General features: G+C 56.7%; 1 protein-coding gene across 2 annotated transcripts in view; it reads right to left on the bottom strand.

Moving 5' to 3' along the window:
• EEFSEC (eukaryotic elongation factor, selenocysteine-tRNA specific) overlaps nt 1-16,328 on the bottom strand; it is a 146,527-nt gene that overhangs the window by 59,804 nt on the left and 70,395 nt on the right. The window lies entirely within an intron of this gene.

Below are 16,328 nucleotides of genomic sequence, written 5' to 3'. Positions count from 1 at the left end.
GAAGGCATTTTATACATAACTCACTTAATCCTCCCAACAACCCCCCAGGGTGCTTCCATAGGCATTTTAGAAAAGTTAACTGAGGCTCAGAAAGGTCAAGTCACCTGCCCAAGGTCACCAAGCCAGAGAGCGACAGAGGTGGCATCTAAGGCAGTGCTTACTCTGAGGCCCGTGATCCTGTAAGGGAAGTTAAAAAGGCAGCAGCAGATACAGGACCCGGTCCACTGTGAGCTGGTCCACTGTGAGCTGGTCCCCTGTGCACCCATGACAACCCTCTCCTCGGCCACCAGCACCTGCCCTCACCAGCCTGACCACATTCCCAGAGTTGCTGGGGAGGCCCACGAAGGAATTATCAACAAACTTCAGAGCACTGGAACCATGAAAGTTTGTTTTCTGACCACAGTGGAATGAAAGCGTTAATCAACAACAAAAATTAACTAGAAAATCCCCAAATGTTTGGAAATAAAGCAACACATTTATAAATAACTTGTGGACCAACTAAGGAAGTATAATAAATATTTTTAAGTAACTGGAGCCAAATGGCAGTAAAAACATGACATATTATTGGGATGCAACTGAAGTCGTACTTATAGAAAGATTTATAGTTCTAAATCATATACTAGAAAAAGAAAAAATGTGATAATTAAGGGTCTGAGCTTTCACCTGAAGAAACTAGATAAAGAGCAGCAGAGTAAATGCAAAGAAAATAGAAAACGGAACAAATAAAGAGGGAAAACCAATGGAATAGAAGCAAGTGAACAATATGGAAACCGAACAAAGCCAAAAGCTGGTGATGTAAAACAGTTAATACAGATGATAAACACCCAGTAAAACTGATCAAGAAACAGAGAGAGAAACCCCCAAACGGTCAACATCTGAAACAAAACAGAGACATCACTACAGATTCAACAGGCAAAACTGACAAGAGCCAACAGATAAAATGGCTTAATTCCTTGCAGAAACAGAACAAAACTGACACAAAAAGAAATAAAAACCTGAATAGTTGTACACATATTGAGGTAAGTAAATTATTAACTAAAAGCCTTCTCAAGAAAACCACAGGTGTTCATAGCTTCACTGGTGAATTATTCCAAACTTTAAAGGAAGAAATAATGGCAACTTTACACAAATTCTTTCACAGAATAAAAAAGGGTAGAAGCTTCCCAACCCTCCCTACGAGGTCAGAATAGTGTCGACACTAAAACACGACACGGATGTTGTAAGAAAAGACAATCAGTTGTGGAGCAATATACCTCACGAGCATAGACACAAAAACGCTAAACAAATTGTTACCAATCAGACCCAGCAATACATAAAAATAACACTCATGGCCAAATAGGATTAAGTCTAGGAAGGTGACTCTAACATTCAAAAGCCAAAAAATGTAACTCATCACTTAAACAGAATAAAGGAGAAAACCCATATGATCATCTCAACAGAAGCAGAAACAGCATTTTGCAGAGTTCAGCCCTTGTCCACAGTAAAGACTCTCAGCAAACGAGGAACAGAGGGCACTTCCTCACTCTGATAAGGAGCACACAGAAAAAGCCCACGGCTACTGCGTGTCTGCTGGTGGAGAAGCACCCCGCCCCGATGCCACAGACAAGACAAAGCCATCTGCTCTCCCCACCTCTGTTGAACACTGCACTGGAGTTCCTAGCGAGGTAATTAAGGCAAGGAAAAAATACGGCAAAAAGAGTAGAAAGGGGGCGTCTGTATTTCCAGGTGACATGACTGTTTACAAAGAAAATCCTAAGGATTCCACAAAACAAGTACTAGATCTAGCAAGTGACTTTAGCAAGGTTGCAGGACACATGATCAACATACATAAGCCAATTATACTTCTATTAGCAGCAAACAATTAGAAAATTAAAAAATCACTTTAATAGCATCAAAGAAAATATTTAGTAACAGATTTAATAAAACATACGCAAAACTTTGCTCTTAACACTGCAAAACATTGCTGAGAGAAACTAAACACCTAAATCAATGGAAAGCTATACCATGTTCATGGATTAGAATATTCAATATTTATAAAATGTCATGTCTCCAAACTGTTCTATAATTCCACACTATGGCAATCAAAATTCCAACACACCATTTTTAAAAAAGAAATTAAGTTGATTTGAAAATTTGTATGGATGCAAAGGACTTAGAAAGGCCAAAATAAAGGCCTGCTTTCAAAATCTACTCTAAAGCTACAGTAACCAAGACAGAATAAGATTAGAATAAAAGTAGACAGATCAATAGTAGTAACAGAGTCCAGACACAGACCCACACATACTCATCACTTGATTTCTTTTCCTACAAAGATGCCAAGGCACTTCAATGGGAGAGGCAAATCTTTTCAATAAATGGTTCTGAAACAAACATGAAAAAAAAAAAACAAACTTCAATCCCTTCTTCACATCATGCAAAAAAATTAATCTGGGATGGAACACAGACCTAACATAAAAGTTCAAACTATAAAGCTTCCAGAACCGTGGGGTGGGCACAGGCAAAGATTTCTTAGAGACAAAAAATGCACAGTCCATAAACTAAAAAAATCAATAAGCTCTTCCCCCTCCCCACAAAAAAAGTATTTTAAAAAAAAATCAATGAACTTAAGTTCTCAAAATGAGAAACCTTGAAAAGACACCATCAAGAAAATGAAAAGGCAAGCTACAGCCCGGGGGAAATAACCTCAACACGTGTCATCTGACCGAGGACGGGTGCCCCTATGTGCCAGAGCTCCTGTAAATCCACCATAAATGAACAACTGAACATAGAAATAGGCCAAAGGGCTGAGCAAGCCTTTTGGAAGCAGTTTATTGAACAGCCAACAAGTGGAGAAGGAAGCACCCCGTTCCCATCTCACGGGGGCCCGACAGCAACGCAGCAGGGAGCCTCCAGGGGCGGGCAGCCCACGGTAGGAGGGTGGTCCCCAAGGCAGGGTCGAGGCTGGGGACAGGGTTTGTTTGCCCCATGCTGTATGACAAAAAAAGCTCGTGCTTATATTTTAAAATGGGATATTTCACATGAAAATGTAGATTTTCAGCTTCTCTTAAAAAATGGCAAGGCCTGGCAGCAGCAGACCTGTGGGCCCACACACAGCCGGGAGCAGCGGCTCGGTGCGTGGAGGTCTCCGTGCCGAGTCCTCCTGTGCCCTTTCCCCCCATCTGGCCCCTGCCAGGCCCCTAAGGGCATCTGGGTTTGGGGTCCGGCTCCAGAACCTGCACTTGGAGGGACTCCGGGAGGCACACTGAGAATGAGCAGTGACCTCTGACCTCTGCGGGTGGCTATCTGCTGAAAAGACCACCGTGTCACCATCTGTACCATCAGTGAGTGGGGGAGATTCCAGTGGCGGTTGTAGGGGAGAGACACAAGGCAGATACCAGTGTGTGTGCAGGAGCCACCAGGGAGGGTGCCAAAGTGCCGTGGGGATCCCGAGAGGAAAAGCTGGACAAATGAACTGTGCCAGGTGTTAACAGACGGCGCACAGCAGTAAAAACCCGTAATGGCAGCCTCGCCCACCGGCACAACAAAGCTCAACATAGCGTTGAATGAAAGAGCTCGCTTGGGGGAGGAGCAGGCCATGTGGCCGCCCACCTGCAGCTTTAAAACACAAAACAGCGTGATCTGTCATTTGTGCACACAAACCTAGCTGGGAGAAGTCTCCATCAAATTCCAGAGAGAGATACAGCCGGCAGGGCAGGCTCACAAGTTCAGAGATACTATCAAGTTCCCTCTAAAAGTAAATCTAATGTTAAAGGTGTGTTGGCGAAACCACAACGAAGGACAGGTCAGCACAGGTAAGGCACCACGGGCACAGACCTGGGAAGAGCCGGGAGGGGCAGGACGGAGGGCGGGCGGGCGCCAGGGCAGCCGGTGCCATCCACGTGGTCGTGTGAGGACGGAACTCGGCTGCAGGTGGGGAGGCAGAGGGTGCGCACAGCAGGGGGTGGGGAGCAGAACCAGGCACAGACGGCCCCGCAGGCTGGACAGGACGTGGACGCTGCGTGGCGCTGAGGAGGAGCAGGAGGAGGGACGTGGTGGCGTCCACTGCCCTGCCTCTCTGGCCCATCTTCCTCCCTCACAGGCCCATCGCTCGGCCTGGTCACGTGTCACAGTTCTCAGAAAAGCAAGGTCTCTTCATAAACGGTCAGCTGATACCCCACACCCACAAGTGCAGACCAGCCGTCGAGGAGGACCCCCGTCCCGGACACCGGAGCATGTGCCTTCCACTCTGGTGTCTCGTGGGCACCCCCCACACACCCCTGGTCTTCCTGCACCCCCGGGCCCACCACCTGTCTTGTCACACAGCAGAGGTCCAGGAGCCACCAGTCACCCCTCAACCCCCACATCAGTGCATCAGCCTGTTCTCTCCCTGAACCACCCTGGACCAGACATCGTCACCCTCACCTGGATCCACACAGCTCCCCACACCCACTCTGGCCCCTCCAGTCAGACCTCAACCCAGCCAGGGCACCTACTCCCTGCCCCCCCCCTTCCCTGCCTAAAACCCTTCAGGGCTTCTCCTTGCTCTCGGGGTAAAGGCAGATGGTGGGAGGGTGCTCCCTGGTCAGGCAGCCCTAGGAGTGCCCAGAAGCCCACTCAGGCCCCCTGCGAGGCTCTGTTAACTAGGGAAGGGGCTCTGGCCTGCACGGTGCAGCCCCCGCCCCCAAACTGGACAGGCCACCAGGCCTCCAGGGCCTGTTTGCACACAGCCATTTAAAGGAGCAAACAGACCATACATTTCAACGGTTCCAACCCTATAATGTCAACTGGTTCATCAAAATGAGCTGAGTCATCATGGAAAGATGAAATTATATGCAGCGTTCTAGGAAAAGTTGTGTAGTTCAAGGAAAGAGGGGAAGATGAATACATTTTAGAAAGATTTCCAAACTCAGATAAAACGATTACTTTTGTGCTTCACGACTATATGATGTCTGCCACTGAAAAAGAGCGATGCCAGGTTGTGGGTGGCGGGGACGGAGGACACACAGCAGCACACGGAACACGGTCCCACTGGTGTCGTGCTGTCCCCACATGTCGGGGGCCAAGGAAGATGGCATGGCTGTTGTCCAGCGGATGGAACTGGAGGTCATTTTTACATCCTTTTCTAATGATAAGCATTTACGTATTTTAATCTGAAGAAAACGTTAAAATGTGAGTCTTCCCCCTGCACCTGGGGAGGAACGAAGCTTTCTCTGAATCCCCACAGTGGATACCTTTGCTGGTCTGAGACCGGAAATGGAACAGGGGTCCTGCAGGCCGGGGGTGGCGGCCACATCCATCACACAGATCTCACCAGCCCAGGATGCCCAGTTCTGTCAAGGTGAGACCCCACGTGTGCCCCAGGCCCAGCTCGCCCCAGTGGCTGAGCTCAAACTGCTCCCACGAGGACAGGACAGGTCTGCCTGCAGGGAAGCCACATGGAGCAGAGGGAAGTTGGGAAACGGGAGGAGACTCAGTGCCAACAGCCTGCAGGTCCCGACCTGGTCGTGCTCACGACAGGAGCAGGCAGACTGCCAGCCACGCAGCAGACGCTGTCCCCTGTTACCTGCACTCACCTGCGCTGGTCTCCCACCAGTAATCAAACACTGATGAGCTAGCACACCCACCCCTCTGGGCACAGTGCACCCTCCAGCGCCGGCCCAGCTGCTGTCCTTCAGGTGGGGGCAGCCACGTCCCTCCGTGGGTCTCCCAGGTACGATGCGGCCCAGCGGCAAGGGAGGGGGTCAAAAGCCAGCTCCAGAAAGGGCTCTGTGAGCAGCCCTGCGTGCACACGACGGGTCCCGATGCAGAGAGAGGTGCGTTTTCAGAAGAACTTCGCAGCAGGCCCTCTGGCAGGAAGTACCGAAATGCAGCCACGAGAGAAGGCCCTCCCCACACAGGAAGCCCAAGCACGGCGCCGCGCTCCGCGCCCCCCCCCCCCCGCCCTTGCGCCTGCGGACAGCCCTGCCTGCTCCCCGGTGAGCCCTGGCTCGGACCAGAGGCTCCACTTGGGCCAGCCTGGCCCCACGCTCCACCACACCCACTGGCTGAGTCTCCCAAGTGGTCGGCCACAGCCCGTAGCTTCTCCCCCGTGGAGCCCTGCCATTGCTGTCACCAAGAAGATGAAAATCTTCAAGCTGCAAGTCCCCAGGCCCCTCTCATAAGCTGTGCGCATTCTAGGGCCCCGGACGGCTGTGCAGAGAGTCAGTGTGCGCGGGCCGCGAGCAGCTCAGGCGCGTGTCGACATGTGGGTCTGCTTTCAATCGTGCTGGGACAGTTCTACCTGATAAACAAAAACAGATCCAAAATAACCTTTGGCAGGAGGCATGTTTTTAAAAGAAGGAGAAGGTCCGAACGCACTGGCAAGAGCAATGCTTAAGCAAACAAATCTGGTCAAGTCAACATCCACCGTGTACATCAAAAAGCCCCTCGCGGACTCCCTGTGACCCGAGGCCGCGGCCGCCAAGGGGGCCGGAACGGGACAGGCTACACACTTCCGGCCCTGGTCCTGCATTTCATTCAGGTCATTGCATCAGATCATGAGTCGGGGCCAGGAGGCCAGAACTCAGCTCCCAGCAGGAGAAGGCAGAGCCCTCGTCGACGGCCCTGCTGGGCAGGCAACAGGGCGGGTCAGCGGGCAGCACAGGACCCTGTGCCCTGGGAGGGTCTCAGCCCCACTCAGGGACACAGCCAAGTTCCCAAGGCGTGCCTGTGAGGAGTCCATCCAAGCCCATTGCACCACTAACCCAACGGAACTCTCCACACTCACGCCCCTCCAACTATGAAACGCCGAGGGCCGTGGAGCCGGGGCCGCCAGACAAGGCCCCACACAGCGGACAAGGCATGAAGCCCAGCGCGGGGCCCACAGGATGCCCGGCTGCCTCTCGCCTGGGCTGCCCACCTGTCCCTGAATAGGGTCACGAGCCAGGCCATCCAGCCTGTCCCAAGGGCGCAGGCTGGGCCCAGACTCTGAGCCACCAGCTCGGCCCTTCCCTGTCCCTTCAGGAGACACCCTTCCCTCCACCCTGCTGTCCCCGAGGTGCAGACGCTCTGAGGGCTCCCTGTCCTCAGGCCAAGCCCCTCCACCACCTGGCTTCCCGAAGTTCTAGAACCTCCAAAGGGGCCGGTCCCTCCACAGTCTCACCGCCAACATCACGGCTTACACATGTCCACCACGCACGTTTCCGGGACACTGCTCTCACCAGAGCCACACTGGAGTTGGCCGGACCCCAGGCCATATCACCCCAGACCCCTCCTCTCTCAAGGCCCCAGGGTCAGCTAGGACCAGGGACGACCCCAGAAGTCTGCAGAGCCTGAGGCCAGCACTGCTGGCAGGCGCAGGGTCTCCCCCAGGGACCCCTAAGGAAAGTGGGCCTGGGGCAGCTCCAACCAGGGAGGGTGTAAACTTAGGGACAGGCCACAGGCGGGAGGCAGTGGCTGGCAACCAACGGCTTGCGTGGAGTGCTGGGGGGAAGGGAGAGAAAGGCGGGGGCACGGGGGGGGGGGCGGGAGCCTGGGAGGGTGAGTTAAACCTGCTGGGAAAGGCGTGAGGGGGCAGCCGCGGGCACGGTGGGCAGGGCCGGGCATCCCCGCGGGGGCCGGATGACTGCAGGCCACCAGCAGGGCGGGGGACGGGGGCCCTGCAGCTCCCCGGGAGGAGGAGGCCACCCCGCACTGCGGAGCCAGGCTGGCCGGCTCCCCTCGGAGGCCCCAGCGGAGAGTGGCCGTGTGCGGGGCTGGCAGGGTGAGGCCGTGGGGGGGAGGAGGGAAGGGCGGAACAGAAGCTGCTCTTTCTCTGGTTCTTTGTATTTGTTCTTCCCTCAGAGCCACACAAGGAACAGATGAACACAAGCTTGTTGTAAAAGATCTGAACAGCAATTACATGGACTAGAACATGAAAGCACTCTCTCAGCCCTGAATTCCCCCTCCCTCCCCCAAGATGGAACCACTATTCACAGTTAGCTGCGCCTCCTTTCAGATCTTTTCTGCCGCAGTTACACACAAACACATGTGCACATGTGACAGCTTTCCTGTACGGATGGGACGAAGCGCTGCGTGTCCTGCCACGACTGCTGGTGCATCTCCCACTTCGTCTCCTGGGGGCCCTCGAGGACCGGGCGGCTCGCGCGTGGTCCGTGCGCCTACAGCTATGTCACCCTTCGGGGCCGCACACGGAGCCTGTCTGTCCACACTGCGCAGACCTGCACCCCGTTTGCCCCCTGGGCTGCTGTGCTCGGAGAGGCAGAGAGAACAGACTCAGTGACTGGTCCTCCCAGGAAGCAAGGAAGTCGCGGGCTCCATGGCCCCACTGCCACGGGAGATGCTGATCTGGTGGAGGGTTCCCTGGGCCCCTAGCAGACTGTGCCCGGGGAGGGGTGCACAGAGTTCTGAGCCAGGGCCCCTACTCCACCTCCTGCCAGCCACGTAACCCTGGGCAAGTCACCCCTCCCCTGGGACCCGGCGGCCACCTCCTTTCTGAGAAAATGTCCCCCACACACTCCGCCCCCATCAGGGCCCCATGGAAGGAAGGCATGTGTCCAGGCAGGCAGCTGGGTGAAGGGAACCTCAGATGTCGAGGACATTCCGGTCATCACGACGGAGGGGCGTGCCCGCGTCATCCAGCGGGTCAAGGCGGGACCTTGGTCAGGGCACCAAGGTCAGGAGGCCTGCGGGCAGCCAGCACCCGAAGGGTTAAGTGGCCCACTGCCCAGGCCGCCTTCCTGCCCACCCGCCAGCCCGCAAGGACTGCATGAGGCGGCCAGAGATGGGCTGCCGTATGGTTCGCATTAGCGCAGCTCTGCTTGGCAACGTTCCCTCTGGCCGGCTGCCTTCCGTCCCTGCCCCAGCCACTCTCGGCCCCAGCTCAAAAGAAAATACCGGGATCCACACAGAAACCCGCGCACTCCCCTCCTGTCTCTTACCCGTCCCGAATAAAACAGGCTCAACTCCTGACCTTCCGCCCAGTCACCCCGTTTGCTTCTTGGCGGCGGCCGGCGGGTACGGCGCTGCCCTCCCCGCTGCCGGACGCCTCGCAGGCCGGCACGGGCCCCGGCGTCCGTCACCCTAAGGGACACAACCACCCCCAGGAACACCCTCCCTCCACCCTAAAGGGCCAACAGCGGGGCCCCCAGGCCTCACCTTTCAGGACTGGGAAGGCGCCCAAGCCCAGAACAAGAGGAGGGCTTCGAGGCTTTGAGCTCAGGAATAAAACCTCAGGAGAAACAGTTGAAGCTTGCTTTTTAACTTTTCTCATCTTTCCTTCCCGGAGGCCCCGGGGCAGTGGCTGGACACACCAGCTCGCCTTCCCCTGCGCTGCCCAGCGCTTCAGCCCCTGGGCCAGCTCGCCTCCTGGACCTCTCCTCCAACTGAGTGCCCCAAACACCTCAAAGTTACTGAAACCCAGCCCACGCCCCCCGCGCGGCCTCTGCCCTCACCCCCAGACCTTTCCCGGCTCCCCCTCAGTGACTGCTCCACCCCCACCTGCTACTCCAGCCAGAGACCCGGGGGCCGTCCTGGACGTGGCTCTCCACTGGCCTGGCCCGTGTCCACCCCATCAACACAGCTTGCTGCCACCTCCTAAATATCCCCAAGCCCCCCTGCGCTGCTACCCGCTCAATCCAAGCCACCTCAACCCGCCTGGACTGCGCAACAGCTTCCTAACTGGTCCCCAGAAGGGGACCCTGGGCCTCCTGGAGCCCACCCTCCATTCTGTCTGCCTCTCCACTGCAGACACACACACGCAAGCACATACACTCCACTCCACTCTGCAAAACTGCATTTCTACAAGAGATTAAACTCTAGCAGATGGAAGACTCTGGCCCCACGTGGGCCATTTCCACCTGCCACTACAGCCCTCTCATTCTGCCTGTTTTCTGGGCACCAGCTAAAACGACTGCCTTCTGCGTCTTCAAGTGCACTACGCTGCCTACCCCCACGGGGCCGCTGCACCTGCGTTCCCCCTGTCCGAGTGCTCTCGACACCAGAGCCTCGGCATCCGTCACCCTCAAGAACGGCTCTGCTCCCGGTAGCCCTCCTCCTCCCCCACATCCAGGAACCTGCTAGGACCCGTGGCCCAGGTCAGCTCCCTAGCCGCCGGCTTCCCAGTCGGGAAGAGGCCGTGCCTCGGGCCGTAGATCCACATGTGCATGTCTGCAGGGAAAGGGGAGGCGAGCGGGCCGGTGTGATCACCCAGTCGGGGCTCGGCCTGATCTCACAGCCCTGCGTGTCCTCACCAGCGCTCGTCCCTGACAGCAAGCCTGGGAGGTGGCTGTGTGGCCCAGCAGGACCAGCCCAGCCCCCAAGCCTGGCTCAGCCTTTCTGCGCTACCCTTGCCCGGAATCATCGCACGCAAGTACTTTTGAAAAGTCAGGAGAAAAAAATTTGTAATGGCGGGAATTTATTTTAAAATAAGAACATGTTATAAGGTATTTCAGCAAAACTTCAAACAAAAGCAGGCAACTGCCTTTGCTTTTTAAAAAGACGTCTCACCTACCCTTTCCCCATGACTATTACAAGTTGAAGCCTGTGAACAATTAAGACAACGTTGATGGTATTTGTATTGCTGTTTCATTCCTTGAAAGGAGGAAGTACAAGTATTCAGTGTAAGTGGCACACCTGCTCCGTGCACACTCAGGAAACATTCAACTTTCCTTTAAAGAGAAAGATAAAAGCAAAGTCACGGCACAGCCCGAGAGAACAGGGCAGTTAGGCCCCTGAGCCACGCACCACGGGCTGCAGGCGGCCCGCCTCTCCCTGTGGTGCTGACCCAGAGGGGCTGCTTCCTCTGCCCCGGGGAGGGGGTCAGAGGGTGTGGCGGGGCAGCTAACACCTCCTGGGCTCTGCCTGAGTTCAGACCTGGCTGTGGCCGCGAGCCCTCCTGCCCGTCCCTCCGGCCCCCGCAGCGGCCGCGCTCCCCTCGAGCTCTGACAGGCGGCCCTCTCTGTCCAGGGAGCAGCCCCTCCTCAAGGAGGTGTTCCCACCCGCAGCACCGCAGCCCGCGCTGCCCCAGCACTCAGAGTGCGGGTGTCAGGTCACGTCTCCTCCCAGACCCACTGCCCCTCGCCCTCTCCCTGGGCACCGGCCTGGCCCTGGCGCACAGCAGGTGCCAGCGACGTGCTGAACGGACAGGCTGGCCTCGTCCCGTGAAGTCCTCCTCGACCCCCACTTTCCTCACCAGCAAAGCAGGCCTGTGGTTCCACTGCCTCGTGTCAGGCAAGGAGGCAGAGGCTCGTGGGGTAACACCGGGGCCACACAGCACGTGGCAAGTCAGGGGCCTGAGCCAGGTCTGCCCAAGCCCTGGTCAGGGCTTCCCCGAGCTGCCTGATGATGAGCATGCCCTGGGATGGTGGGTACAGACGTTAATTCCCTGGCTCCCGCTGACAGGGATTCAGGGACCGGGGTGGGACCAAGAACGGACAGCCTTCCTGGTTGTTGACCATTCTTGAGAAGACACCTCAGGGTCCCCCGCTCTGACCTGGGCCTGGGGGCCAAGACCATCTCCGCAGAGTGTGTGAAAAGCTGAGGCCTCCCCGGCCCGATGACGGACCTGCTGTCATAGGGCCTGGCCTCTCCAGCACAAGAAGCTGGCAGGGACAGCTGCCTTCAGGATGGACCCCCCACAGTGGCTTCAGTCCACGTGAGACGGACGGGGTCGGGGGCTCAGCGGCCTCCTCCCGCCCACCGGGGAGCTTGGGGCGGGGTCAAGAGCACGCGTCTCAGCCCCCAGCCGCCAGAGCTTGAGCCCGGGGTGCTCCCAGATCGGCCTGGAGAAGCCTAAACGTCCCGTGTCTGCTCCACACCCTGTGAGGCAGGGACGACAGCACGTCCCAGCTTGGTTGGAAGTGGAGGGCAAACACTCGAGAAGGCCGTAGCCCAGAGCTGGTTCTCAGCACTGCTCAGAGGCACCTGACAAAAAACCCTACATCTGCTGCGCACCCCGGGGCCCCACCAGGCCATGCCAACACCCCGCTGCACTTCAGCGCTCACAGGTCTAAGAGCTGTCTGAGGCTACGCGGAGAAAATGCCGGGCCCAGCTGGCGCAAACGCGGCCGCCGGTGTGTGGGCTCTTGGGGGCCGTGCATACCAGGAGGAAAAGTGCGCTCGGTTACAAGGGGGCCAACCGCAAAGGAACGGGGGGAGCAGCCGCGGGCTCTCGGGGGACTGGTGTCAAGGCTCCTGGGACTGAGGCCCGGGGGCACGCTGGAGAAACTCCTCAGGGAAAGCGCCCGTGGAGGCAGCAGCCTGCTGGGCCTCTGGCACGCCCAAGCTCCTGCCTGCTCTGAGCTCAACCTTCCCTTGCCCGCTGCCCACCCCTCCTTCGCGGGTCCTCTCAGGCACTGGGCACGTTACAGCCGTCACCCCTAGGCGGCACCACACCATGTGCCCTCTTCTAGAGGCGGGGACAGAGGGGGCACACGGTGTCTTCTGGGCTGTGATGGTCAGAGGTCAGAGAAGCACCCGGAGTGAGGAACCTGCCCGGGGCCCAGTCTTGGGTCCCTCTCTCTCCTGCTCTGTGGTCTGTGGCTCCGAGGGTTTCTGACGTCACAACCCTGACAGCCAATCACCAGTCACCCTGGGATGGTAGGTACAGTGATGGTAGAAACATCATAGCTAAAATCCCAAGGTCAAGTCTTAGCAGAAGGACCCCCAGGCTGAGGACAGAAAGAGCCAAAGTTCCAGAGAAGGACGGCGAGCATCGGGGTGCCCGGCGCTTCGGCCGTCCTGTGTCTGAACGGGGCTTGGTTTTTCCCCTTCGCTCCCTGTGCCCCAACATCTCCTCCAGCAGCTAATGGGCCCCAGCTGGGAGTGGATGTGGGCAGCAGCCACAGGGCCAGGGTCTGACAGGCTCCGGTGGCCGCCCTGGCTGGGGAGGGGGGGAATGCGACTGTTTATTTGGAATGGCTGTGCCCCGCCTCCGAGGGAGTTCAAGCGGTCAGAGGTGTCCAAGTCGATTAGTGAAATCTGATGGGGATGTCACCGGGCCTGGAAGACAGCCATCCAGTTTGGAGCCCGCCCCCAGTGCCCTCAGTGCCGCCGGTGATGGTGAGCGGAGGGCTGGGGTGAAGGAGGCCGCAGCGGAACCCCCCTACCCAGGGTCTCCGTGGAGTTCCCAAGGCAGCGGGCATGGAGCACAGGGCCTAGTCTTCAGAGCTGGCCGAGCGACCTCACACGCTGCTCTGGGGGCTTAGCGCCCAAGCCTGGGTTTTCTCACCGGCTGGGTGGCGACCACAGGGAAGAAAGGGTGGGCTGAGCGGCCAGCAGTGCAGCTCCGACTCCACCACCAGCCTCATGACGCCAGCGTCATCCTCACGGCAGCCCCAGAGGGTGAGCTGGGGGCTGCAGCTCCTCAAAAGAAAGTCAAAGCTCAGAGGCATCAAGGGCCCTGCCCCAGACGACAGGGGACTTAAGGCTCTTTCTGACTTCTGTCCTTTCATCCAAAATCTGTATTCATTATCTGGAGGCTGCTGTAACAAATGACCACAAGCCGGAGGCTTGAAGCACCAGGAATTTATTCTCTTGCAGTTCTGGGGCTGGAAGTCCAAACCATTGTGCCAGTGGGGCAGGCTGCCTCTGGAGCCTCTAAGAGAGTCCCTTCCACCCCTGAACCCTGGCTCCGGGCACTAAACCCCGGTCTCAGCCTCTGGTCTCACCCGCCCCCGTCTCTGTGGATCCCTGTGTGGAGCCCGCTCTCATCAGGTAGCCTCGACTTGAGATCCTCACCTTCATTACCTCTGCCAAGACTCTCATTCCAAATAAGGTCATAGTCTGAGGTTCCGGGTAGATACACCTTAAGTGGGGCACAATTCAAACCACCACTACAGTCCACCCTCTGGTCCCCAAAACTTCACATCCATCTCATGTGCAAAATGCTTTCACCCCATCCCAGTATCCCAGATTCTCATCCCATTACAGCATTAACTCTAATTAGGTCCCAAATCTCACCTAACTCTCATCAGCTCAGAATTCTCATCCTCTGAGTCACCCAAGTAGGCATGGGTGATGGCAATAGTCTATCATGGAGCCAGACGCCCTCGATCTGTGGGCCTGTGACACCGGAAGACAAGTCTTCTGCTCTCAAAATACAGGCATAGGGAGAAAATGGAAGGAACTCAGAGGTCACGGGTCCCAAGTAAGTTTGAAACCCAGCAAAACAAATTCCACTGGGCTCCCAGGCCTGAGAATGACCCTCTGCGGCTTGGCCCCCGCCCTCTGAGCCCGTGGGAGTTCCCCTGGCCCTGCCCCGGGCTCGCCTCTCTGTCCTCCACCTGTGTGTCTGGAGCTCGGCCCTCGGACTCATCTCCCTTCGTCTTGGAGGACGACGTGCGTTGTGGCTAAGTGTTCCACCAGTCATTTCCTGCATGTGGAGTCCAGGAAGTCCAACTGCTTTTTTTTTTTTTTTTTTAATGTTATTGGGTCTCTGTCCTGTTCCGACGAGGCTGGCAGTGTTTTTGCTGATGGAACACTCTCAAAAACCTGTGGGTCTCTCACTTGCGTCGAGGGGATCTATGCCATTCTACAAGAGAGCTCTCCACAGATCCTTCCTGGAGAAGCCCAGCTCTCTCCTGGCTTTTGCTGAGACATTTGTCTGGATCCGGGAGCCACACACCCAATCTCTTCAGCGAAGGCTGTCCCAGCCTCACCCGTGGCCCTTCTCCAGCGCATGCTTTCCAAAGTGAATTCTCCACCTTCAGCAGCCTTTGGACTCTGAACTGGCCGAGAATCTCCCACATCAGGGGCTGGTTCCTTCTGCTAACAGCTCCTTCCTCAGTTCACTCCTTTCCTCTCACATTGTGCTATAAGCAGCGGAGGAGGAGCTCAGCTGCACCTTCTACGCTTTGTTTGGAAAACTCATCAGCCACATGTTCACGGCTTCTGAGTTCCGCTTTGAAAAGGAGGCCGGGGCAGAGCAGGTGCAGGAAAGCAAGAGGAGACCTAAATTCGTATTTGCCAAGCGCCTCGTGCGCCCAGGGACCACGGTCCAGTGCCTGGGGCTCTGACAGGCAAGCTCATCTCCATGGGGCGAAGCGAGCAGCTGAAGACCTCAGAGCCTGCCCCCACTCAAACACCCCTGTCGGCTTAGCAGTGGGGCCCTCTGCCCCCGGCCTCCCCACGCTCGTGGTCCTAGCACGGCAGCCACTGGCCTGTCATCAAACACGTCTGCCTCCCTCCAGAGCCTCAAGTACCCCCGTGTCAAAGCCGATCCCCCCAGAGCCCTCTTCTGACACCCCCTCCTACTCCCATTCGTTCTCCCAGGCTGCAAACGTGCCTTCTCCCAGGGCAGAGGGGTACCCATCAGGGTGGGCCCTCGGGGGTCTCCTCAGGGAGCACAGGGAATGGGAGGAAATTTAGCATTGGATTTATTCTCTGTTCTAGCTAAGAACCAACACATAATCACTCTGATCAACTTAATTTTGTTAAATAAAAGGATAGTTTATTTTCATAATTTTGTGCTTTATTTTTTAAGATTTGCACTTTCGGTCCCTGGTGCAACGTGGATTTGATACGGGAGTGACGGCTTTCAGAGGAGGGTCTACAACGTCCAGAGGAGGAGGGACTATAACCCATGGCGTCAGGGGAATTCAGGACTCAGACAGGAAGGGCCTTGCCCTCCACTCCTGCTACTGCCCCAGGGAGCCCTGCAGCCTGGCCAGCCTCAGGCTTGTAAGAGGGTTTTCTTTTGGGTGGTCCTCCCTGGTCAGGAGACTCTTCCCTCGGACCCCCAGGCCTGCAGGAGGAAGCAACAGGCACATCACCACGCAATGAGCCGGGGGAGAGAGTGAAACCTGAGGTGTCCTTGACCTGGGGAGCCCTGGTCACTCCTCTCACTCCTGCGATGCCCTTTCCTGTAACCACCCCCGCTGCCCTAGACCAGGAACGGCCAACACCAGGCTCAGTACCAGAAGCGCTCCCTGGCCTTCCCCTGCTCAGGGCAGACCCTGCAGTCATGGACTCCCCTCCAGGGTGATGGTGAATTTCACGTGCCCACTTGGCTGGGCCATAGAGCCCCGGTCATTGGTTAAGCATTATTCTGAACTCCTGTGATGAGATGAACATTTACATGAGCTGACTCTGGGTACAGTAGGTGACACTCCACAATGTGGGTGAGCCCTGTCCAATCAGTTGAAGGCCTGAACAGAACAAGACTGACCTCCGTGGAGGAGGAGGAAATTCCGCAGCCAACAACCTCCAGACTCAAATCACAGCTCTCCCTGGGGCTCCAGACTGCTGGCCTCCACTGCAGATTTTGGACTTGCCAGGCCTCATAATCGTGGGCCAATTCCTTAAAATCTCCGTGTGCATACACACACACACACACACACACACACCCTTTTGGTTCCATTTCTCCGAAGGAC

The sequence above is a fragment of the Camelus dromedarius genome, chromosome 17, assembly GCF_036321535.1.
Source record: "Camelus dromedarius isolate mCamDro1 chromosome 17, mCamDro1.pat, whole genome shotgun sequence".
NCBI classification, from domain to species: Eukaryota; Metazoa; Chordata; class Mammalia; order Artiodactyla; family Camelidae; genus Camelus; species Camelus dromedarius.
Note: the sequence above shows the minus strand (reverse complement) of the source record. Positions and strands in the feature narration are given on the sequence as shown.